Source organism: Carcharhinus amblyrhynchos, chromosome 7, assembly GCF_965287045.1.
Source record: "Carcharhinus amblyrhynchos chromosome 7, sCarAmb.v2.hapA, whole genome shotgun sequence".
Classification (NCBI taxonomy): Eukaryota; Metazoa; Chordata; class Chondrichthyes; order Carcharhiniformes; family Carcharhinidae; genus Carcharhinus; species Carcharhinus amblyrhynchos.
This window is the reverse complement of record NC_137330.1, coordinates 61,964,010-61,982,439: the sequence shown is the minus strand read 5'-3', so window position 1 is coordinate 61,982,439 and position 18,430 is coordinate 61,964,010. Positions and strand designations below refer to the sequence as shown.

Sequence of the window (18,430 nt, the reverse complement as noted above, 5' to 3'; positions counted from 1 at the left end):
GTTTATTTTGATAATATTAATGTCATTATTTTGGGTTGATCATTAACATTTAGTATCAAAATGTAATGGTGAGAGATGCATCTATATTGTTCGCACAAAATCAGTTATTTGCTTAGAACAAACTTTAGTAAGTGTAAACATGATTAGAGAAGGCAAAAAGGGCAACTATGTTGACGTAACGATCGAGGCCTGTCTCAGGGGCACAGAGTAATAAAATCTCATACAAATCACAAGCTTACTCAAACAGACCAAAGTCCACTTTGTGAAAAAGAATGCACTTTGACATCTGATTAAAGCAGAGGAGATGCAGTGACTGCAACTGAAAGTCAAAGGTTCTATCATGGTGTACAGACTTCTAACATTTGTGTCCGTGTTTCAAGCTGTGCCACCTTGGGTTCTTATGTTTGGAATATTTGTCCCAGTTGCTCTGCTCTTGTTGATGATAATTGCTTACCTTAGATTGGAACTAATGGAAGGTAGGTTACATTTAATGTACATAAAATACCACAAGAGAAAAAAGCATGCTATTAAATCGTTCTGAGTTCTAGTATCAGATCTAATATAACTACACTTCTGACACAGAAATGAGTGATTTATCACAATCTATTTGAATGGTAATGTTTAAAAATTGCCACTTAGAACAATTCTGTTGACAAGGATCAGTTAAGACTGGTGTGGGGATTTTTCGGGCTTTCCTGCCTGCAGAATCTTCCAGTCCCACCGATGGACGAGCCATGTAAGTTACAGTAGACTTTAACGGGACTAAAAGATCCTCTGGTGCTAATGGTGAGCCACGCCCATAGTTGAATACATGCAATGACTGGAGTGGGGGTGGAAAATCCTGTCCCAAGTATCTTTCCAATAGAATATTTTCTAATGTTGTTTGAATAACTTCAGATCATGTTGTAGGCCTTTCTTTTGGATACACAATGCCAGGGGCTGGATTTTGCTCCGAGACCTCAGGTCCCAGCAGCGTCATCAGGATAAGGTGTAGTTTCCACTTGCAGCAGCTGAGTGTAATCACAGGACAGCCAGCCCATTAACTAAGTGGAGGAGACAGAACTGTCCAAATAAAGAGCAAGAGTGGGAAACAAGACACTAATGGCAGCATCTGCTGATTGAAAGGCATGTGTGGGCACCGTATTTAAAGGGCTGCCACAGCCTTGTGTGCACTTGTTCTCTTAGAATTGCTTGTCCCAGCAACTTTGCAGAAGAACTCTCCATCAGAACAGAAGACCAAAGATGATGACCAGGAGGCTGCTGCAACCATGGCAGAGGGAAGTCACAGGGTTTAAACACTGGAGCAAAGTTTAAAACAAGTTTCATAGTAACTTTACAGCCGAAAAATGTGCAAACAATATCTCAAAGAAATGAGGAATTAGAACAAGTAAAAGAAATAGCTCAAGTAAAAGAACCAATTGTAATTAAAGTTGCTAAGGCACAAGGAAGAAAAAGAATGCTGTTGATAGATAGAAATAGAATGACAGAAAGTGAAGAAAACAGATGAAATGAAGGTTGAGAGAGAGAAAGATTTTTATGCTATTGAATTAGCAGGGAAGCCAAACAAGTCTAGTAGATGAGAAACATAACATCAAGTCTTTGACTGCTGAAATTGACTTAATTCAAAAATCTAAGGGCAAGGATACTGATGGCACAAGGCAAAGAAACATATTTTTGAAGATTTGTGGTACTGGGACCCACTGATAAGTTATCTGAAATCTGAGACACAAAATAATGATGGTTAAGATTTATAGAGGTACCAAAATGTAAAATTAGGCACAGTATTGGAATTAGCTGTTTAAGTTGAAGCTTTTTATCTAATATCAGCAAAAACTTATCAACTTCAAAGAAATATTCATTTGTTGTCATATACCCAAGGCACCTTTATAAAAGTGAAATTCACAGAGATGTAGTTTTTTCAGTTTCAGCTGCACTGCATACTAAACGTATTTTGAATTTCAGTGTAAGGACCATACTGTCATTTCAGCAACGTTACAAGTCTGTGTTCCAAGGTTAGGGTTAGGTTAATCCCGTGTACATCACTTTTTCCTATATGTTACATGGAACAACGGGATCGATTTACCCTCTATTTAAGAGGATTTACTAATGGTATAAGTAGGATTCTCATCTACTTTGAAGGATGGACTTCAGGAACATATGGTTTATAGGCAAAAAAAATCTAAGTCTGTTGAAACAGGCCACCCTAATATTGTCAGCCGCACCGGCTTACACAACTGTGCTCAGTTCCCAGGTGGGGTAAGGACTCAATGCAACATGGCCCAATATGTTTTTTGCGGAGAACAGAAGAATATCTTGCTTTTCCTGGTCTCACAAAATATATCAAACTATATTTCCTGAACTTTGTTTAATGTGGATCCTGATTTGCATTATAAAAGGTACTGTCAAAACAGATGTTTTGATTGAAGACAGTTGATTGTCAGGAAAACTGCACAAGAAATCATGCACCCTAGATTCAGTATGTTGTTATGCAGTTTCCACCTACCAGTCAGCCTCAATATCTCATGCACACCTATTTCAATAAATAATTGGGTTAATGGTGCCTCCAATCTTGCTACAAGACGTAGTCTCAATAGTACAACAATCATAGCTTGGAGCTGGACAAAGTTGAACAACATTTTGTCTTCAGTTTTTAAAAAATTGTTCATGGGATGTTGGCTTCACTGGCTAAGCTAACATTTATGACCAAACCCTAACTGCCATTGGGAAAGAAGTGGTGAGCTGTCTTCTTGAACCACAGCAGTCCATGTGCTGTAGGAACACCCACAATGCCATTTAGAAGGGAGTTCCAGGATTTTGACCCAGCAACACTGAGGAAATGGTGATCTAGTTCCAAGTCAGGATGGTGTATGACTTGGAGTAAAACTTATATGTGATGGTGTTCCCATGCATCTGCTACTGTTGTCCTTCTTGACAGGTGGTAGAGGTCAAGGGTTAGAATGTGCTATCAAAAGAGGCTGTACGTGAAGAAGTGCTGGGGGTGATTCTCCCTAAGACATTCTAAATGTTAAATTCTCATAAAAAGTGGAGTAAATCACGCTGATTTTTTTCAGTGAGGGTTTCAAAATGAATCTCCCACACTCTGTGCACTGCAGAGTGCCTCAGCGTGAATCATGCTGAGAATCAAGGATGGGGCCTACTCCCGTTGGCAGCATAGTGCTGAATGGCCATTGTGCATGCACTGATCTGTCAGCACCGAGATTGGCATATGCACAATGGTCCCGCAATGCCAGCCTCATGATTCCGATCACAGGTCAGCTTGATTTCCTGATACTCTCCCCAGTCCCACCCCTCCCATTGGAAGCCCTGACCCTGCCCCCCCCCCCCCCCAGTAGTCCTGACCACCACAACCCCCCCACCCCCCCACAGCAGGCTGACCCCTCTCCCGACCGTGATGGCCGGCCCAAATCGCTGGCCTCTCTCCCTCTGTCACTCAACCCAAATGCAGAGAGGCAGTGGAACCCCAACCCCAACCAATCTTCCCCCAGAGGCCCTGTCCCCATCAAATCCCCATTAGGCCCCACACCCTTGGCAGTGCCTAGAGGGCAGTGCCAAGGTGCCCACAGGCATTGGCACTTTGCCCCTTGGGTAGTGCCAGGGAGCCCAAGCTGGCACAGCTAAGATGGCAATGCCCAGCGGGCACCCTCTGGGAGGGCCTCAATGACGCTCCTCCCTTTGCTCCAGTGAGGTCGGGTCACCAGCTCCCCACAAGTGGGGAGCTATACTGAACCTCACTGGAGTGAATTACTCCTGGCTGGTGGACAGGTGAGGCCAGTGGGCCTCGAGATTTCAGTCCTGGGCCCCTTAATGAGATTTAAATTTTATGGAAATGAAGATTTTAATAAATAATGCACCTGTCTGCCAATTTCTGGCATGGAACTGAAAGGGCCAAAATTCCAGCTGGTGGAGACATGCAGAGGTCGTGGTGCTCAGCCCCTGAAACAACCTCCACTTGAATTTCCCGGCCCCATTTAGTTTTGTTGCTGGACAGGGAGAAACCAGCTTGGCATGGCATTAGATTTGTCAATTTAAATCAATAATTTTTCTCTACAAATATCCATGTTTCATTAGATTACCAGTATTATTGTTTTATTAAAGCAATGCCGGAGGGGGCAGCGCAGTGGCACAGTGGCTACGGGAATTGTTGTTGGTGCGGACTCGATGGGCCGAATGGCCTCCTTCTGCACTGTAGGGATTCAATGGTTCTATGATTTGACGGACTAGTCCCTTTCTGTACCTTCAGCAAGAAATGAAGACAACTACAGGAATATGATCAAGCCGCATCTATTCAAAACTATGTTTTTTAAACACATGAATTCCAACCTTAGTAAATCACTCCTCCTTGTGATTAAATTTCTAACCTAAGGTTTTTTTTAAACCAATAAATGCAAATACTGTTCTGTACTGTTATTGCCAAATCTGCAGGAGCACTTTTTTTCTAAAAATTGGTTAAAAATAGAACTGGATTTCCAAACATCGGTTACATCTTAGAGCCGCATGTCACTCAATCCATTTACCACTCAGCAGGAATCTCAAATTGGAATCTATGGCTAAGACTGGATGGAAGTATCACGTTCATGTTATCCACATCGCTCCAGTTGAGATCAAAGCTTTTATTGTCCATTGATTGTCTTGTGGTACCAGCAACATGAGTAAACAACGACCTAATTTGTAAAATGTGTGGCTGTAAATAAAGCAATTTTGGAGGATAAAAATTAACAAGTATGGGAAAAATGTATTTTTTCTGTAAATTAACCCTACATATCTTCCCACCACAACCACCAATTTCCTAGAAAATGCATGCAACTGTTTCTGTGACCTATCTGATATCCAGTGTTTGAATGAAATGGGGAAGCATGAAGGGGGAATTAAACACAATATCAAGTGACTGGATTGAAGTATTTCTGAATACAAAATTTATTAATACGAGAATGAAAATGAATAGCAAGAAAAGATGGTTCCATATCTTAACTAGCGCGTAAGTAACTTCAGCTTAATGTTGTCAGAAATCTTCCAAACCATGTTTCTGCCACAATATGCAACAAACTAATTTGTTTTCGTGATTAGTAATGATCTGCTTTCCCAACAGTGAACAAAGAGCTGGCAATGAATCACGGCTCTAAAGACATTATTAAGGAGCAATTCAACAAGCAGACTCATCACCATTCAACTGAATATAGAGTACGGAATTTAACCTTCAACAACTAAATCTCAGCAAAGACAGAGACACAACTTTAATAACTAGACTTGGCATTAAAGTACCTGTTATCCTATCACGGTTGTGTAGGCTACATCTCCAATCAAAAATTATCACTTCAAAGATTTGCCAAATACTACGTCGGTTACAGACCATTTTCTCATAGCGGATTCATTTTCAATGGATGAATGCCCCAAACAGGCTGGATGTAAAAGCGACCAAGAGACAACATTTATTTTAGGTCAGCCATTTGAGCCTGTCCAGATGAAGTATTAATTTCATGTTTAAGATTATTTCAATATCAACAAATAAGTCTTGTTTCTTCTGTGCCGTAGTTGGTAACAATTTTACTTCAGTCATATCTGACTATTTCACATTCAAGAGTCGATAATGAGTTTTACAAAAACTATTGATTATTAAACTCATCCAAATGGATCAACTTTTCTACAAGGCTCGTTGTAACCATATCTGTTATATGTGTTAGTACACTGACTAAAGCAGAATTTTAGAACTCATTTACACAAAATATAATAGAGTTTGATATGAGTTCTGTTGTGATTTATGAAAATATACTTGTCCCCAGAACTTTGCAGGAATTTAATTCCTTGAATGAATGTGGTATTCATTTTAGTCTGTTTCAGCACCTATGGTCCCAATGTGAACTACAGCAACTGGATCCTCCCCCTCCCACTCTAATATCCTGACCGGCTTGAAAGGATATTGGATGGAAAGGGGAAAATCCAATTGTTATGGTCCACATTGGGACAAACAACATAGGTAAGACCAGGAAAGAGGACCTATTTGGGGATCATCAGGCACTAAGAGCTAAATTAAGGAACAAGTCCTCAAGAGCTATAATCTCTGGATTACTACCCGAGCCATGTGTGAATTGGCATAGGGATCAGAAAATTAAGGAAGTGAACATGTGTCTAAAGGAATGGTGTGGGAAAGAAGGGTTCCATTTCATGGGGCATTTGCTTCAGAATTGGAACAGGTGGGATCTGAACCACTGGGATAGTCTTCACCTGAACTGATCCAGGACCAGTATTTTAGCAAAAAGGGTAAATCAAGTGGTCACAAGGACTTTAAGCTAGCAAGTGGGTGGGAAGGGAAATATAAAACTATTGGAAGTATAATGGTTAATGGGAAGCAAAGCAACAGATTAGCATGTGGGGAGAAGGTTTCAACTACATGGAAAATTATGAAAAACATTAAAAGGAAGGAAAACTCAGGAGATGAAATTAAGGGAGGTGTTAGGATCCAAAAAGAAGGTATAAAAATAGCATAAGGGCACTTTATCTAAATGCTAGAAGCATTTGAAACAAGGTAAATGAGTTAATGGATCAAATCATCATGAATGAATATAATTTAGTGGCCATTACAGAGACATACAGGGTGGTCACAACTGGAAGTCAAATATCCAGTGGTATCAGACTGTTCAGCAGGACAGACAGGCAGGTAAGGGAGGTGGTGTAACTCTGATATTTAAGGATGACATCAGGGCGGTAGTGTGAGACGATATAGGTTCAATGAAGAAAAAGTTTGAATCCATTTTGGCAAAAATTAGAAATAGCAAGGAGAATAAATCACGATGAGGATAGTCTATAGGCCACCAAATAACAACATCATGGTGGGGCGAGCAATAAATAAAGAAATAACTGATGCATGCAAAAATGGTATCACATTTATCATGAGGATTTTAATCTACATGTCGATTCTTTGAACCAGATCGGTCAAGACAGCCTTGAAGAGTCCATAGAATGTATCCACGATAGTTTCCTTGTAATGGAACCAATGAGGGAGCAAGCTATCCAAGATCTGATCCTGTGTAATGACACAGGGATAACTAATGATCTCACAGTTAGGCATCCTCTCGGATGGAGCGATCACAGTCTGGTTGAACTTAAAATACAGATGGAGCGTGAGAAGGTAAAATCCAATACCAGTGTCTTGTGCTTAAACAAAGGAGACTACAAAGGGATGAGGGAGGAGTTGGCCAAGATAGACTGGGAGCAAAAACTTTATGATGGGACAATTAAGGAACAGTGAAGGACTTTCAAAGCTAATTTTCACAGTGCTCAGTATATGCCAGTGATAAGGAAGGTGAGTAGAGAAAAGGATAATCAGCTATGGATAACTAAGGAACTAAAGGAGGGTATCAAATTGAAAGAAAATGCATACAAAGTGGCAAAGATTAATGGGAAACTAAAGGATTGGGAAACCTTTAAAGGTCAACAGAAAGCCATGAAAAAAAGCTATGAAGAAAAGCAAGATGGATTATGAGAGTAAACTAGCTCAGAATATAAAAACAGATAACAAGAGCTTCCACAATGGTCTTCTGTTAAGATTGCTCAGGGGTGGAGCCTTGCAATATACATCCTCGGACATGTTTAAAGAATATTAATAGTGTACAGCATACAATCAAAAGTCTTACTGTCACAAAATTGAATAAAAACCAAAGCAGACATGCAACAAGATGAAAATGTGCAGGCGGCACATCCAGCAGAGGCATCAGACATGGAGGGCGAGTTTTTTTGTCAGGTTTTTATTACTGAATATTACAATTAATGCATAGGTGTACTCTTTGACAGATGATAGGGTTGTAGAGTCATAGAAGCATATAACACAGGAAGGGGCCCTTCAGTTCATTGTGTCTGTGCTGGTCATCAAATAGTGATCTGTTCTAATTCCATTTTACAGAACTTGGTCCGTAACTTTGTATGCTATGGCTTTTCAAGCACTCATTTAAAATGATAAAGAGTGGCCAGGGCAACCCCATTCCATTAGAGAATGAGAAGGGGGATTTAATAACAGCCAATGAGGAAATGGCTGAGGCATCAAACAGGTATTTTGTGTCGGTCTTCACAGTGGAAAACACAAATAACATGCCAAAAATTGTTGACAAGAAGGCTATGGCAGGTGAGGACCTAGAAATGATCATTATCATGAAAGAAGTAGTGCTGGGCAAGCTAATGGGGCTATAGGTAGACAAGTCTCCTGGCCCTGATGGCATGCATCCTCAGGATACTAAAAAAGGATGGTGGGGTGTTAGAGGGTTTTAGGATAACCTGAGACCAAAAAGATTAATAGATCAGGATAAGTTAATTTAGAATGAATGTAGTATAGTAGAAGTACAAAGTACCTGGAGTTACAAAGGTATTGTTTGTGTAGAAACACATATAACCACTATTAGAGAATTTAAACATGTATTTTTGAAAACATGTTATGTTCTGTATTAAAGCATACATCTTGGCCCATTACACACTGCTTTAAGCATGATGGGATATAGCTATGTTACGAGAGCCACATTCTTTGAAAACAATACAGCTACTAAGAGAAGCAAAGGAACTCTTTTATAAGTGTGGATTAGAGAGCAGGCCACCTTAGATTGGGTACCATGTAATGAGAAGGGAACCATTGCCAATCTAGGTGTAGGAGACCCATTTGGGATGAATGACCATAACATGATAGAACTTTTTATCAAGATGGAAAGTGAAGTAGTTGACTTATATACTAGGGTGCTAAGTCTTAATAAAGGAAATTATGAGAATACAAGGCATGAGTTGGCCTTGATAGAATGGGGAGAGTTACTTAAAGGGATGACAGTGGATAGGCAATGGCAAGCATTCAAGGAGGGAACATGCAGCAACTGTTGATTCCTGTCTGGCACAAAAGCAAAATGGGTAAGAGGGCCAATCCATGGTTTACAAAGAAAATTAGAAGTATCTGATCTAAGGAGGAAGCATACAGATTGGCCAAGAAAAGTAATAGTAATTGACAGCAGTTTAAACTTCAGCAAAGAAGGACTAAAGGATTGATTAAGAAGGGGAAAATACAGAACGAAAGTAAGCTTGCAGGGAACATAAAGACTGACACTAAGAGTTTCTATAGATATGTGAAGAGAAAGAGATTGGTGAAGGCAAATGTAGGTCCCCTACAGACAAAAACGGGAGAATGTATAATAAGGCACAATGAAATGGCTGAACAACTGAATACATACTTTGGTTCTGTCTTCATAAAAAAGGACACAAATCAGATGCCAGAACTGTTGGAGAATGCAAGATTTAGTAAGAGGGAAGAACTGAGGGAGATCAATATTAGTAAAGAAATGGTGCTGAGAAAATTGCTGGCATTGAAGATGGAAAAATCTCCAGGGCCTGATAATCTACATCCCAGAGTACTCAAGGAAGTGGCTCTAGAAATAGTGGATGCATTGCTGGTCATCTTCCAGGATTCTATAGACTCTGGAACAGTCCTTGCAGATTGGAGGGCACCAATGTCACTCCAATATTCAAAAAGTGTGGGGGGAGGGGCAGAGAGAAAACAGGGAATTATAGACCAGTAAGCTTAACATCAGTAGTGGAGAAAATTCTTGAATCATTATCAAGGACTTTATTGCAGAGCATTTAGAAAGCAGTGACAGGTTAAGACAGAGTCAGCATGGATTTATGAGTTTACAAATCTGTAGGAATTCTTTGAAGATGTAACTAGTAGAGTTGACAAGGGGGAGCCGGGCAATATGACATATTTGGACTTTCAGAAAGCCTTTGACAAAGTCCCCTATAAGAGATTATCATGCAAGATTGGCAGGCAGTACCTAGTAGGGTGCCACCGGGATCAGTGCAGGGTCCCCAGCTATTCACAATATATATTAATGATTTTGACTTAGTATTCATGTCGAGAGGGCTAGAATACAAGAGCAGGGATGTACATCTGAGGCTGTATAGAGCTCTGGTCAGACCCCATTTGGAGTATTGTGAGCAGTTTTGGACCCCATACCTAAGGAAGGATGTGCTGGCCTTGGGAAAGGTCCAGAGAAGGTTCACGAGAATGATCCCTGGAATGAAGAGCTTGCTGTATGAAGAATGGTTGAGGACTTTGGGTCTGTGCTCATTGGAGTTTAGAAAGATGAGGGAGGATCTTATTGAAACTTACAGGATACCCCAACCAGAGGGCACAACCTCAGGCTAAAGGGATGTCCCTTTAAAACAGAGATGAGGAGGAACTTCTTCAGCCAGAGAGTGGTGAATCTGTGGAACTCATTGCCACAGAAGGCTGTGGAGGCCAGGTCATTGAGGGTCTTTAAGACAGAGATAGATAGGTTCTTGATGAATAAGGGGATCAGGAGTTATGGGGAAAAGGCAAGAGAATGAGGATGAGAAAAAAAATCAGCCATGATTGAATGGCAGAGCAGACTTGATGGGCCAAGTGGCCTAATTCTGCTCCTATGTCTTATGGTCTTGCTGTACAGGGCATTGGTGAGGCCGCAGCTGGAGTACTGTGTGCAGTTTTGGGTGCCGCACCTGCGCAAAGATATTTTGGCCTTGGAGGGAGTGCAGAGGAGGTTTACTAGGCTGATACCGGAGTTGAGGGGGTTGAGCTATGAGGAGAGGCTGAATAAACTAGGCTTGTACTCGTTAGAGTTTAGAAGAATGAGGGGAGATCTCATTGAGACGTATAAGATGATGAATGGGATGGATAGGATAGAGGTGGAGAGACTCTTCCCGCTCAAAAAAGACAGTAGGACTAGAGGGCACAGCCTCAAGATAAAGGGGGGGCGGTTTAGAATGGAGTTGAGGAGGAACTTCTTCACTCAAAGGGTGGTGAATCTCTGGAATTCTCTGCCCGTTGAAGTGGTGGAGGCTACCTCGCTAAATATTTTTAAAACGCGGGTTGATGGGTTTTTGATAAGAGAGGGGATTAAGGGTTATGGGGAGAGGGCGGGAAAGTGGAACTGAGCCACGACAGATCAGCCATGATTTTATTGAATGGCGGGGCAGGCTCGAAGGGCTCAATGGCCTACTCCTGCTCCTATTTCTTATGTTCTTATGTACTTGGAACCACTTGTAATGAAGGCCAATATGCCATTTGCCTTCCTTACTGTCTGCTGCACCTGCATGCTTACCTTCAGTGACTGGTGCACAATGACACTCAGATCTCACTACACACTCCCCTCTTCTAATTTACAGTCATTCAGGTAGTAATCAGCTGCCTTGTTTTCATTTCCAAAGTAAATAACCTCACATTTATCCAAATTATACTGCATCTGCCACTGATTTGCCCACTCACCCAACCTGTGCAGATCACTGTGATGAGGATCTCTGCATCGTCATCACAGTCCATCCGCCCACCCAATTGGTAAGGTCACACCTAGCGTATTGTGTGTAGTTTTGGTCTCATTTTCTGATGAAAGATGTGGAGTTGCCAGTGTTGGACTGGGGTAGGCACAGTAGGTAGTTTCACAACACCAGGTTAAAGTCCAACAGGTTTAATTTGGTAGCACAAGCTTTTGGAGCACTACTCCTTCATCAGCTTATGCTACCAAATAAGCTTGTTGGACTTTAACCTGGTGTTGTGAGACTACTTACTGTTTTCTGAGGAAGGATGTTCCTGCTCTCGAGGCAGTGCAGCGAAGGATTACCAAGCTGATTCCAGAGATGGCAGGACTGATGTATGAGGAAAGATTGACTAGGTTCGGATTGTTTTCACTGGAGTTCAGATGAATGGGGGGGGGGGGGGGGGGGGGTGGATCTCATAGAGACTTATAAACTTCTAACAGGACTAGACAGGGTAGATGCAGATGGTGGGGGAGTCCAGAACCAGAGGTCACAAGCTGATGATTCAGGGTAAGTCCATCCACTTAGGATGGAGGTGAGGAGACATTTCTTCACCCAAAGATTGGTGAGCCTGTCAAACTCATTACCCCAGGTAGTTGATACCAAAACATTGAATGTATTCAAGAGTCAGTTGGATATAGCACTTGGGACAAATGTGATCAAAGTTATGGGGGAAAGGCAGGATTAGGCTTTTGATCAGCTATTATTGTAATGAACGGCAGAGTCGGCTCAAAGTGCCAAATGACCTCCTTCTGCTCCTATCTTCTATGTTTTTATGTTTAGAAAGTACAAGCTTCCCATTCAGTAGAATGAATAGAATAATATAATTTTTTCCCAATAAGAGGTTGCTAAATAGACAGTGGGAGAGAACTTTTGGACTCTACGAACTATGTATTCTCATGCTGCCAGAGTGAAATGTTATTGGCCAAGGTAAATAATTCATACCAGAACGATTGGCCCACATCTGGCTAGGATGAACAAAGAGGCAGGCAAATGATCTTGGAAAAATATATAATTGTAATACTGATACAATGCAATTTAGAATAATTTGAGCTGCCCAAATCATTTTCCCATGTGCGTAAACCAGGACTGAGTAACAATAAGGTATGTCTTCAACCAAAATTACTGTCTCCATGAGTTCTTTATATTTGCTGAGTTGTAATTAATTAAGAGAAATCTCCCACATGAAAGCCAGCACAATACATAGGCCTACACAGGGGGAAATAGCAAATGCATTCATGTTAATTTACCATAATTCGCTGGACTCTGAGGTAGCTCCTGCAGATTGGAAAATAGCAAATGTGATACCACTGTTTAAAACAGGAGGTAGACAAAAGGCGGGAAACTATAGGCTGGTTAGCTTAACTTCTGCAGTGGGAAAAATGCTTGAATCTATCATCAAGGAAGAAAGAATGAGTCATCTGGATAGAAACTGTCCTATTGGCAAGATATAGCATGGATTCACGAAAAGCAGGTCATGTTTAACTAAGTTCCTGGAATTCTTTGAGGACATTATGAGTGTGGTGGACATTGGGGAATTCATGGATGTGGTGTATCTGGATTTTCAGAAGGCATTCAACAAGCTGCCACACCAAAGGCTGCTGCATAAGATAAAGGAGCACAGTGTTATGGTAATGTATTAGCATGGATAGAAAATTAGTTAACTAACAGGAAGCAAAGAGTGGGGATAAATGGGTCTTTTTCTGGTTGATGATCAGTGACAAGTGGTGTGCCTCAGGGGTCAGTGTTGGGGCCTCAATTGTTTACGATTTACTTAGATGATTTGGAGTTGGGAACCAAGCGTAGTGCATCAAAGTTTGCAGATGGCACTAAAATGAGTGGTAGAGCGAAGTGTGCAGAAGGCACTGAAGGTCTGCAAAGGAATATAGATGGTTTAAGTGAGTGGACAAAGGTCTGGCAGATGGAGTAATGTTTGTAAATGTGAGGTCACTTTGGTAGGAATAACCACAAAATGGACTATTATTTAAATGGTAAAAAACTGTGCAGAGGGACCTGATTGTCCTTTTGCACGAATTGCAAAAGGTTGGGTGCCGCAGGTAATTAAGGCGGCAAATGGAATTTTGTCCTTTTTAGTTAGAAGGATGGAGTTTAAAAACAAGAAGGTTATGTTGTAGCTGTATAAAGTGCTGGTGAGGCCACAACTGGAGTATTGTGTACAGTTTTGGTCTTCTTACTTGAGAAAAGATACACTGGAGAGGGTGCAGAGGAGATTCACTAGATTAATTCCAGAGTTGAGAGGGTTGGCTTTTGAGGAGAGAGTGAATAGACTGGAACTATATTCATTGGAATTTAGAAGAATGAGGGGGGATCATATAGAAACATAGAATTATGAAGGGAATAGATAAGCAGGGAGGTCATTTCCACTGGCTGGTGAAAGTAGAACTAGGGGGCACAGCCTCAAAATAAGGAGGAGCAGATTTAGGGCTGAGTTGAAGAGGAACTTCTTCACCCAAAGGGTTGTGAATCTGTGGAATTCCCTGCCCAGTAAAGCAGATGAGGCTACCTCATTGAATGTTTTTAAGGCAAAAATAGATAGATCAGCCATGATCTTATTGAATGGCGGAGCAGACTTGAGGGGCCAGATGCCTAGTTCTGCTCCTAGATCTTATGATATCTTCTCATGTCTACATTACAGCTGCCCTGTGTCGCAACATAACACTAATAATTACAATAGCAAAAGGATAAAAGGTTATAATTTCATCTACATTAATTTGCATGAAAATGTATCTAACAAGTTCCACATTCCTTAAGTTAACATTTCTCTTCTTATTTCTGGGCTCATTTTGAATTAATGCACTGGTTCTTTTAATTACATAATTTTAAAAATAATTCCTTGATGCATCTACAAGTTTTAACTTTTTTTTATAAAGGTGTATTGCTGCAGCAGGCGACGGTGCAGAGGGACCTCGGGGTCCTTGTGCATGAGTCGCAAAAACCCAGCTTGCAGGTGCAGCAGGTGGTCAGGAAGGCGAATGGGATGCTGGCCTTCATAGCGAGGGGGATTGAATATAAAAGTAGGGAGGTCTTGCTGCAGCTGTATAGGGCATTGGTGAGGCCGCAGCTGGAGTACGGTGTGCAGTTTTGGGCGCCGCACCTGCGCAAAGATATTTTGGCCTTGGAGGGAGTGCAGAGGAGGTTTACTAGGCTGATACCGGAGTTGAGGGGGTTGAGCTATGAGGAGAGGCTGAATAAACTGGGCTTGTACTCGTTAGAGTTTAGAAGAATGAGGGGAGATCTCATTGAGACGTATAAGATAATGAATGGGATGGATAGGATAGAGGTGGAGAGACTCTTCCCGCTCAAAAAAGACAGTAGGGGACTAGGGGGCACAGCCTCAAGATAAAAGGGGGGCGGTTTAGAACGGAGTTGAGGAGGAACTTCTTCACTCAAAGGGTGGTGAATCTCTGGAATTCTCTGCCCGTTGAAGTGGTGGAGGCTGCCTCGCTAAATATTTTTAAGACACGGGTTGATGGGTTTTTGATAAGAGAGGGGATTAAGGGTTATGGGGAGAAAGCGGGAAAGTGGAACTGAGCAGCGACAGATCAGCCATGATCTTATTGAATGGCGGGGCAGGCTCGAAGAGCTAGATGGCCTACTCCTGCTCCTATTTCTTATGTTCTTATGTCATTGAGGACCTAGACAAAGAAAGTGAAAATAGAATGAGAGTAAACTAGCGAGAAACAAAAATGGGTTGTAAAAACTTCTGTAGACATGTAAAAAATGAAGATTGGTAAAAACAAATGTGGGTACAAGTAGACAATTTATTATGGGAAATAAGGAAATGGCAAAAACAGAACAAATATTTTGCATTTGTCTTCATGGGGGAATAGAGATAAAAAATCAAGGAACTAATGTAAATGAGGAACCAGAAGAAACTAATAATAGTTAAAATAAAGTATTGAAGAAAGTAATGGGACTTAAAAGTTGATAATTTGGTTGGTCCTGATGATCTGCATCCCAGAGTTTTGAAAAAGGTGTCTGTAAAGATAGAAGAGGCAGTGCTGGTCATCTTTCAAAGTCTATGGACACTGAAATACAGGTTCCTGCAATTAGTAGGCAGCAAAGGTGACCCCAATATTTAAGGAGGGAAGGAGCAGGGAAATGGGGAAATACAGACCTGTTAGCCAGATCAGTAGAGGGGAAAATGCAAGAATCTAATAAAGGATGTGATAACAGAGCACTTTGAAAATAATGTTAAGATTGGGCAGAATCCATATGGCTTATAGAAGGGAAATCATGTTTGACAAACCTGTTGTGAGTTTTTTTCAAGATGTAACTGTGTTAGGATCAATTGTTGAGGAGGTTATAGCTGGGCATTTAGAAAAAAGTCATGGTAACTGGGAAGAACAAACATGGTTTCAAAGGGAAATTTATCAGAGTTTTTTGAATAAGCAGCATGTGCCACGGATGAAGGGGAGCCTGTGGACAGTATTTGGCATGACAGCTAATGGATATAGATAGATAGGTTCAGTGAGTGGACAAAAATACAGGAAATGGAATCCAAAGTGAGAGAATGTGAAGTTGTTCACTTTGGCAATAAAAGTAGACCCCCTATAGTGCAGAAGCTGACCATTCAGCCCATTTGCACCAACTCTCGAAAGAGCATCTTATGCAGACCCAGCCCACTCTATCTGATCCCAATCAAAAAGAGAGACTCCACTCACAAGGGGAAAAGTCCATGATTAAGAAAGGAGGTCAAAGATAATGTCAAGTTGAAGAACAAGACATATAACGTGGCAAGGGATAGCGGTAGGTCAGAGGACTGGGAAGATTTTAGGATCCTGCAACAAAAGATTGAAAACCCCATTAGGAGAAAATGATTTTTAAGAGAAAACTTGCATGCAGCATAAAAACAAGCAGCAAGAGTTTCTGTGGATATATAAATAGAAAGCTGGCAGCTGACGTAATGTGGGACCTCTACTGAATGAGGCTGATGAATTGATAACAGCAATAAACAAAGAAACGGCAGAGATGTTAAATAAATTTTTTGCATCAGCCTTCACCATGGGAAACATTGTCAGATGGGCTGATTTCGAAACCATGGTAGAACTTACAATTCCCAATCACAAAAGATAAAGTATTAGAGAAACTCAAGGGGCTAAAGGTGGACAAGTCACCAATGAACTGCACGTTGAAGTTATAATGGAAGTGGCTACAGAGAATATGACACATTGACAAAAAATTTCAACCACTCACTAAATTCTAGGAGGGAACCAGAAAATTGGAAAACAGTCAATGTGACACCCTTGTTAAAAAAGGGAGAAAGGCAAAAGGCAGGTATAGGCCAGTTAGTTTAACATTTATTATTGGCAAGATACCGGAGTCAATAATCAAAGAGGAAATAGCTAATCATTTAGGAATCCTGAATATAATCAAACCTAGTCAGCATGATTTTATTAAGGTAAATCATTGACAAGGTTGCTCAAATTCTTTGAGGATGTAACAGAATAGATAGAGGGTAACCTGTAGATGTGGTATATTTAGATTTCCAGGTGCATTTGACAAGGTGCCGCAGGCTGGTGCATAAAGTAAAAGTCATGGGATTGGCAGTGGTATGTTAGCATGGATTGAAAACTGGCTGTCAAAATTCTTGACCCCAATAGATAGTGGTGGCTGGTTCATTTAAAATGGTAGTGGATAAATATTTGATAGATTGAGGAATAGAAGCCTATAGGGAAATGGCACAGAAAAGGAGTTGAGGCCAGCATAGTTCAGCCAAGATTTTATAGAATAGCAGGACATGCTTGAAGGGCTTGGGTGGCCTACTCCTGCTTCTATTTCTTGTCTTCTTGTGTTGACAAGGTGAACGTGGAATGGATGTTTCACCTTGTGAGGCCTGAACTAGGTGGCACTGTTTTAAAATTAGGGATATTCCTTTCGGACAGATTTTTTTTTCTCTGAGGGTTGTGCACCTTTGCAACTGTCTGCTCCAGAAGATGGTGGAGGTGGGAATCATTGAATATTTTTAAGGCAGAAGGAGATCGATTCATTTGCCTAACAAGAATCTAACATTAGATCATTGTTCCTTGGGAGCACTGAAGAGAGGCAGCGATTTGTGAGAGGAGAGCTTAAGGGTAAGCTAGAGTGATTTTTAGAACTAACTTTTCTAGTTTTTTTTCTTTAAATTTTATACTGGAAACCAGAAGGAGTTTGCAAAGAGACTTGCGTAGTTTTTTTTGCCCTTACCATAAATTGGAACTGTGAGGACTCCCAATACTCTACACAGGTAGAGCATCCCACCCTCCCCCCTCCTCTAACCTAAAAGAGAGAGAGAGAGAGAGACTCAAGGTGAGAGCAGGAAAGTTTGTTTTTGTTTTTTGTGAGCTGTAAGGGCTTTGGCTCACAGGACCTAAGCGAAAAGGGAGAGGCAAGATAAGTTTATAAGTTTTCTTTAATTACTTTTTTCTCTGTATTTCTAAAAAGGGCAAGTATGAGTGTGAGGCCAGTATGTTGTTGCCAATGCAATATGTGGGAGGTCCTGGAGGCTCCTGGTCTCCCAGACATCCATATCTGAGCTCGGTGTGTGGAGCTGCAGTCCCTAAGGGACCGGGTTAAGGAGCTGGAATTGCAGCTCGAGGACCTTCGTCTCATTAGAGAGAATGAGGAGGTGATTGACAGGAGTTACCGGCAAGTGGTCACACCGGGGCAACGAGAAGAAGGCAAGTGGGTAACAGTTAGGAAGGGGAAAGCTCATGCGATGGAGGGCACGCCGGTGGATGTCCCCCTTCAAAATAAGTACTCCTGTCTGAGTACTGCTGGGGGGGGCAGCTCACCTGGGGGAGGAAGCGGTGGCCAGCTCTCTGGAGCTGAGCCTGACCCAGTACTTCAAAAAAGTAAGAAAAAGAGCAGCAAGGCAGTGTTAATAGGGGACTCCATAGTGAGGGGGTCAGACAGGCATTTTTGCGGAAGCAGATGGGACTCACGGATGGTGGTTTGCCTCCCTGGAGCTGGGATCCGGGATGTCTCTGGATGTGTCCCAAACATCCTGAAAGGGGAGGGCGAGGAGCCGGAGGTTGTGGTACATATAGGTACCACTGACATAGGCAGGAAGAGGGAAGGGGTCATGAAAAGGGATTAT

At 41.5% G+C, this 18,430-nt stretch overlaps 1 long non-coding RNA gene across 1 annotated transcript; it reads left to right on the top strand.

The window, feature by feature from the left end:
* Positions 1 to 305: 305 nt before the first annotated feature.
* LOC145345474 (uncharacterized) lies at positions 306 to 5,650 on the top strand. The gene is made up of 2 exons (XR_013887070.1): positions 306 to 476; positions 5,108 to 5,650. It is a non-coding gene; the product is annotated as an uncharacterized LOC145345474 (long non-coding RNA).
* Positions 5,651 to 18,430: the final 12,780 nt, after the last annotated feature.